The following is an 8,258-nucleotide window of genomic DNA, read 5'->3' as shown; positions in this document are numbered from 1 at the left end:
ACACTAAAATGCTGTTCTAAAAATCAATAGTTTTCTTTTCCTTCCAAAGAGCTTTCTCTCTATAAACAAACAAACACTAAAGAAGAAAACTGGCTGGAGGGCCCCACAGTTCCTGGAGAATGCTCCAGGTCCCAAACAGAGCCGATATCACGGGGCTGTCCCAGATGGGGTAGGTGCTGTCATCCTGCCTTCTCCAGATGGAACCCCGGTGACCATGAGCTTCTACAAGCATAGCTCTGGCATGTGGGTACCAGGACATCTTATATACAAAGTGATCAATGGAAAGTAAATCATCCAACATTTCTCCCTGAAAATCAGGCTTAACTCTTTTGCAAACCACAACACCCAAAAAGAGAGAGAGAACAAAGGAGAATGCCCTGCCACAGAGGCAGGGTGGGATGGGGAAGGTGGGGGGTGGGGGTGGGAGGGATACTGAGATCCGTGGTGGTGGGAAATGGGCACTGGTGGAGGGATGGGTATTTGAAACAACAACAACAACAACAACAATGTCCTCTCATTGTTCATCGATTTGCTCGATTGAGCAGGCTCAGTAACATCTCCATTTTGAGAGTTGTTGTTACCTTGTTTGGCATTGCCGCTCAGGCAAGATACTCTCGGTAGCTTGCCGGGCTCTCTGAGAGGGGCGGAGGAATTGAACTCGGCTTGGCCAGGCTGGCTGTGCACAAGGCAAATGCCCTACCACTGTGCTAACATATACAAAACAATTTTTTAAGGTAATGAAAAATTGAGTTAAAAATGTGTAGTACTTGGACTGCAAAGATGGCTTAATGAACAGGACCGCATGCTTTGCATGCTGAAAGCCTGGGTTCCATTCCTAGCACCACACGATGCCATGAGCATAAGCAGGAGTACCCCTAAGCTCTGAGCCAAGAGTACCCTCCAAGTACCACCAGGGATGGCCCGGAAACCTACCCCCACCAAAAATATCCTAGACTTGCTGCCTGGCCTATGCAAGGCCCTGGATTTGATCCATGGCACTGCAAAACAATAAATAAATAGTCAACATTAAACTACATATTGTTTACATAGCAATGAAATTATGCCTGCCCCTTTGTGGGTACAAAGGGAAATGCAGTATGATTATGAAAGTGTTATGTGCATTCAATTTTAGGTGGAGCATCTTTCATAGGAGGAGGACATCTGTTCCTGTGACAACCACCAAATCATCAAACCAGCAGCACACAGGAAGACCCTGAGGAGTTGGATATCCTAGGTGAATTTGAAAATTGTCACTTGAAAAATCAAACTGCAGAGTCTGAAGCGATAGTACAGCAGGTAGGGCATTTGCCTTGCATGCGGCCAAACCGGGTTTGATTCCTAGCATCCTATATAGTTCTCTGAGCACCGCCAGGAGTAATTCCTCAGTGCATGAGGCAGGAGTAACCCCTGTGCATCGCTGGGTGTGACCCAAAAGGCAAAAAAAAAAAAAAAACAAGAACAAAAACAAAAAACCAAAAAAAACAAACCCAACCAAACAAACAAACCAAACAAAAAACAAACAAAAAAGAAAAATTAAGCCATTAAGCTGCAGAGGAGCTTTATTCAAGATATGTTCACTTCTCTTCCATTTCTGAGTCAGAAATAATAATAGTAGAACTATCCCTAGTGTTAGACACTAGGTTTAGCAAAGTTTATTGTAACCAAAAGCTGAAGTTACTTAAATTTCCAGGATCATAATGTGGTGTACCCTTTTACCAGGGCACTATAATTTTTCTTTAACATAAAATAGGATAGGCATTCTGCTTGTGAGTTGATTATTTCATCAATTATTACTTTTACCTGCACTGTTGCATTGATTCTGTAGATGGCACGTTGTATATGTGCTGAAGGAAGACAGATAAAGAGATACAACCATAAAATACTGAACAAACTCATGATTGTACAACAATTTGTTTAAAGGGCGTAAAATTAGTTGCAAACACTTTGCATACAACTAAGTCTTTGTTGTATCTCTTTAGAGTATATTGTCTTTATTCCCTATATACAAAACTTAAAGCTATAGCCCCAAGTGCAAGGTTTTTACAGCATTTTTTTATTTCAAAAATTATATAGGGCTGGAGCAAGAGCACAGCGTATTGAGCGTTTGCCTTGCACGCGACTCACAAGGGTTTGATTCCCAGCATCCTATATGATTCCCCCCACCACCCCCCAGCACTGCCAGGAGTAATTCCTGAGTGCATGAGCCAGGAGTAACCCCTGTGCGTCGCCGGGTGTGACCCAGAAAGAAAAAAAAGGATATAATAAAAGAATCGTATTACTGAGTCTATGCCATCACATAATTGTACTGCTTTGTTGATAATTGGTTGTACTATGATAAATTTGAATATCAATGGCCATCTGACTTGGGAGATTTGATTATAAACTATAGGAAGTCAACAGAAAAGGAAAGTGATAAGGCCTATTTTTAGGCCCCACCCTAGGAACTGAATGTAACCCAATCATTTGAACAGTTTGTCTTGCTTAAAAAATCTATTTTTAACAAGATCAAATGGGGTAGCTGGTTCCCAAGCCAACCAACCCCATAAGCCTATTTAACAGCTAATAGTCTGAAATAGTCTGTGACTGCAAGTTACTGTGGTCCTGGCTGGCAGCAGAAGAATCTGCTGGATCTATTGGACTTTCTGGGTTCTGTGAGATAGGAATTTCCTTCCTGATTTCCAATGCCTTCTTCCACCCAACAGAGGTGGGGGAGGCGGGGAGAGGAGAAGCCAACGAGGGGATTTTGATTTCAGTATTTGGATCCCGTTTAATAGGGAAAGAGATTAAAAGTGGCATTTCTGATGAGGAAAAGGATTAATGAGCTGTTAAAAGATAAAGAAGTCGTTAAAGTTAAAAAGCTAGAGAGATGTTTAATAGTGACTCTTTTTTTTTTCTCTTTTGCTTTTTGGGTCACACCCGGTGATGCACAGGGATTACTCTTGGCTCATGCACTCAGGAATTGTTCCTGTCGGTGCTCGGGGGACCATAAGGGATGCTGGGAATCGAACCCGGATTGGCTGCGTGCAAGGCAAACACCCTACCCGCTGTGCTATCGCTCCAGCTCCAGTAGTGACTCTTAAGGACTCTCTATATATTAACATTACTGAAATTGTTTACTTTAAATTTATCCCTCAAATTTCTTACGTGTTAAGGAGAGTGGTTTTAAACAAAAATTGTATATACACACTATATGCATGCTGTATATACACACTATATGCATGCTGTATACGTATACTGTACATATACGTATCCAATGCTTAGCATTTTATCTACAATCATATAATCATATAAGATTATGAATCAACCATGTAACTCAATAATTATAAGATATCAGCTATTTCAGTGGGTAATAACAAACTGCTTGTGTTTCTCTGGTGGGACTTTCTCAAGAAGCTTGCACTGGGCAGGCAGCAGAAAGTGACTGTTTCCCAGCAAGACAAGGGGAAAATAAGTTTCTCAGGGCAGCTCCTGTTGACTCAGATTGAGCCACTGAAACTCAGGACAATTCTGCCTCCTGGTTAGTTCTGTTGGCACAAAGGTCTTAACCTCTAATACTGAAATATGAGTCAGAGAACTGACTCATTATTTGCCCTGCATTCACAATTATATTCCGAACCACGAGCTGTTCTTACATCTCAAAGATACAGCGGTTGGCTCTGGGGCTCACGTGGCAAGGCTGCCATCTAGCGTCCTATAGGCTTCATTACAGTTGTGAACAAGGGATAAAACGGGACAGACTTGCCTTATGTGTACACACCAGCCTGGTACTGAGGTTACCTACGTTAAAGAAACTTTCTGGCGATCTTAAGGTGCAAAAAGTTCCAACTTACTAACATCATTCCTGTAATTAATCATATATTGCACTGTACTGCACTGTCCTCCCGTTGTTCATCGATTTGCTCGAGTGGGCCCAGTAACGTCTCCATCATGAGACTTGTTACTGTGTTTGGCATATTGAATACTTCACGGGTAGCTTGCCAGGCTTTGCTGTGCGGGCGAGATACACTCAGTAGCTTTCCGGGCTCTCCCAGAGGGGCGGAGGAATCATGTGTTATTCCAGCACTATTTCCGAACTTCAGCCCTCACATTTGGGGTACCCTGCAGTGGCAGAAAAACTAAGATTGCTAAAATTAGATCATGCTAATGAATATTAGAATAAACAGGTATTTTGTTGCCTCACTAACTTTTAAAGCCATTTAAACAGGTTAAATGACAATAATATTTGACTCTTAATTTACCTTATATCTGAACACCATACCAATGAATTCATGCCAAAGATTTGTATAGGGAAATTTGTATAGGAAATAAGTGGCATAGAACGATGGTAAAGATTATACATTTTTTATTCGTCGATTGCCTCGAGCAGGCCCCAGTAACGTCTCTTTCATCCTAACCCTGAGACTATATTCAAGGCTCTTTAGGAGAATGAGACCCATCATTTTTATTTTTATTTATTCCAGGAAGGTACACCTGGCGGCTTGGGGGGACTACTCCTGCCTCTGTGTTCAGGGGTCACTCTGACAGTGCCATATGTGGTGCTGAGATTGAGTCTAAAAGGCAGCATGCATAGCAAGAGCCTTAACCCCTGCACTAGCTCTCCAGCCCAGACTAGTAGCACTGTAGCGCTGCCCTCCCGTTGTTCATCAATTTGCTCAATGGACCCAGTAATGTCTCCATTGTGAGACTTGTTGTTTACTGTCTTTGGCATATCGAATACGTCACAGGTAGCTTGCCAGGCTCTGCCGTGCGGGGGAGATACTCTCGGTAGCTTGCCGGGCTCTCTGAGAGGGGCAGAGGAATCGAACCCGGGTCAGCCGGGCGGGCCTCGCGCAAGGCAAATGCCCTACCACAGTGCACTCAAATCAGACTTTCTAGGTTTGACACCTGCCTTCCCTAGCTTTCAGGTGTTTGGACTGTGGGAGCTTACCAGGTATTAATAAATAATAGAATTATCGATATGTAATAGGTTAACCTATTAATGCCTAATAGGTTTATTAGGTATAGCAATTACCTAATAGTTTCCCGCCTCAGTTTCCCCTTGTGCACAAGGGGCTCATGATAACATTTGCAGAGATACTGTAAGAATAAAGATAATTATGAAATAGAAATAAATCTAGTTTAATGCTCTAAAATCACCGACTTGTCCTTTGATGTAGTGAATAACCAGAGATAGTTAGCATTTGAGTTTAAGAATTACACTCTATGTAGAAGCATAACTGTGATGGCTAATAAAAAAGAAACCTATAATCTACCCTCATGTTTATTTTTCTTCTTTAGATATCAGCCAGAGAAGGCGGCCTAAATTTTTTGGCTCAAAATTGTGTTTCAAGACTCAACGCAGTGAAATAGCCAAAGAAAAGAAAGGCAGGGTCGGGTGGGGGATGATTTGGAAGCATGAGTATTATTTGAGCTTTTCAGATGGTAGAAGAAAAGCCTAAAATGGTTTGCATGAAAAGGTATCTGCTTTTGGAGTTTAACTCTCTGCCTTTTGCTGAATTATATTCATTGAGTCAAAATACAGCGAAGCATTGCATATCAACTGCCTGAGTGATTAAAAGGAACAACTCAAGACACATTTATTATATTTAATGAAATCATAGAATTTGGAGGTAAGACCTATAGAAACACAAAGTAGTCACAAAGTTAGTAGCCAAGGTTAACTCATAGATTCCCTTTCTAACCAAAACAGACTTTAGCAGAAAAAAATCAAAGTTCATTAAACTGACACTTTTATTACTCTTTCATTACTTTCATTACTTTTTTATTACTCTTTTACAGTTTTTATTACTCTTTATAAAGAATATCATTTGAAATGTGTAGTTTGGAGTCACCACCTAACTTTGCAAACAGTCTTTACTTACATAATCTCCTGACCTTTGCTCCTCTCAGCAGTGTAGGAGTTTATGTTAACAGAAGGTGATAAAGGGGTCCGGTGTGTGTCCCTTTTCCACCTCTTGAAGAGTTGGGTTAGAAATAAAGGCAAGGGGCCCGGAGAGATAGTACAGTGAGCATATGGGTGACCTGAATTCAATCTTCCGCATCACATATGATTCCCTGATTCCCCAAGCTCGCCTGGCTCTAAACTCAGAAATTATTCCTGGTGTTCAGGGGGACCCTATGGCATTCGGGGGATGGAACTTGGGTTGTCTGTGTGCAAAACAAATGTCCTACCTGCTGTTCTGTTGCTCTGGCCCTGTAGATGTTTTTTAATGGTGGCAGGAGGACGTTCTCTTAAGTATTAGAAACCAGAAACACCAAAGGACTAAAGTTAACTCTCCTTCCTAAACTCTCACAGTCCAGTTATTCACAGGGACAAACAACTACAATGGTCACTTCAGGGGCTAACACATTTCCTCATGGATGATTTTAGTAACAACTGTGGTGGTAAGCAATTTCTATCTACTTGATAGTGGCTCACTAGAACTCTCCACTATACAGACTCAATGCTTTCTCTACTATTATCCAAATTGTTCCAGAAGATCAGAGGAGGTCACTTCTGTAAAGGAGGCTGTTATACTGTTATATACTGGGAGATTAGAATCACTAGGAAAAAAATGCTCCGGTGTCTATTCTTCACTGGGGTAATTCAGAGGTATGTTCTGCAAAATATCTTCAATAAGACTGAGTCATCCACTCGCCATAGCCATGCCATGGGAATCTGAGCCAGGCTGCTTCTCTCAGGGTGCCCCAGAGGGGCCAAGTGAGAGCCCTCCCCACCCCAAGGAACCCAGCTCTGGCAGCGGAAAACCTCCAGAACCCAACCACCGCCATGCTCAAGGCCATTCCCCACATGCTCCGGCCGAGCCTCACATATGGAGTAAATGTATTCCTGGACCACATGGCCACAACACATCGTAAGACACTCCCTACCCATTCTCCAAAATACCACACCACATTTGATGAGGTTCAAATAATAGAAATCATAGAAATATATATGTATATATACATAGTTATAGATATATATGTATATATGTGTATATATACATATATGTGTGTATATATGTGTATATACATATACATATATATACATACATACATATATATATATAAAACAAGTCACAATGGAGATGTTACTGGGCCCGCTTGAGCAAATCGGTCAACAACGGGAGGATAGTGCTAGTGCTATACATATATACAAAAGTGATGTCACTCAACCTTTAACAATATGTTAGTGATGTTCTAAAGAATGTTTTAATGGCCCCTGCCAAAATAGAACAATCTTCACATTGTCTCCTTTATGGATACTTTTTTGTGGCATTTTTAGCGGTTTTCCATAACAGACAATACAAGATATATTAGTTCGGTTCTGTTTTGGGACAGCGATGGGGGCTTGGGTTGGAAACATCTCAAATTTGGTAGTGGGAAGGTGTAATGGTAGTGAGATTGGTGTTTCAATATTAAATGTAAAAAATTTTGTGAACTACCTTATAAAATAAAAAAATTAAATATAAAAAACTGAGTTATAATTGCCCATAGTACAGATAACAGACACCTTTTAATATTCTTTCCTTTTTTTGATTGTCCTACAATTTCTACGTTTTTGTTAAAATAGGGAATGCCTCACAAATTTGCGAGTCATCCTTGCACAGGGGCCATGATAATTTTCTCTGTATCATTCCCATTTTTTTAGTATATGTGCTGCCGAAGTGAGCACTCCACGTTGTATTTTGAGATAGCTTCTATCCCTAAAATAAAGTAATCTATCTGCATTAAATCTTTATTTTAAGGCTTCACTTCTAAGGGAACACAAATGAACACCCCACATTAACATTTTGCTAATGTTTGCCTGATCTCTTTCAGTTTACTCTATTGGTCAGGAGAAACATTGAAGAATCATTGTCAACTTACTTGGTTTCCACACAGTGAATCTTTGGTCAACTGGCACCTTATTCCTTTGAAAATCTATAAACACCATATTTTAGGATGGGAAGTTGAGGGTTAGAGAGATACAAAGGAACCGACTTTCATCCCTGCAGAACACTTACAAGGGATCAGGAAAGACTACGGGACAGTCTGACTATAATAGAACATTGGGGAACCCGTTGCATGTATTTGTATCCCTAAGTGGTTTCTCTGAATTTCTTTGCTAATCGGAAAATGGCAGAGGTGGAGAAGGGATATCATGCATTTTTTTCACATATCAAGTTCAAATTCACGATCACGATGATCATGACCATCCTGTTGTTCGTCAATTGCCTCGAGCAGGCCCCCGTAATGTCTCCTTCCTCCTAGCCCTGAGATTTTTAAAAAAGTGCCAT

At 41.0% G+C, this 8,258-nt stretch overlaps 1 non-coding gene across 1 annotated transcript; it reads right to left on the bottom strand.

The window, feature by feature from the left end:
* Nucleotides 1-7,544: 7,544 nt before the first annotated feature.
* LOC130037929 (U6 spliceosomal RNA) lies at nt 7,545-7,654 on the bottom strand. The gene has a single exon (XR_008794515.1). It is a non-coding gene; the product is annotated as a U6 spliceosomal RNA (small nuclear RNA).
* Between the last annotated feature and the right edge of the window lie 604 nt (nt 7,655-8,258).

Source organism: Sorex fumeus, unplaced genomic scaffold (assembly GCF_029834395.1).
Source record: "Sorex fumeus unplaced genomic scaffold, SorFum_2.1 ptg000072l, whole genome shotgun sequence".
Taxonomy (NCBI): Eukaryota; Metazoa; Chordata; class Mammalia; order Eulipotyphla; family Soricidae; genus Sorex; species Sorex fumeus.
This window is presented reverse-complemented; position numbering and strand designations above follow the sequence as displayed.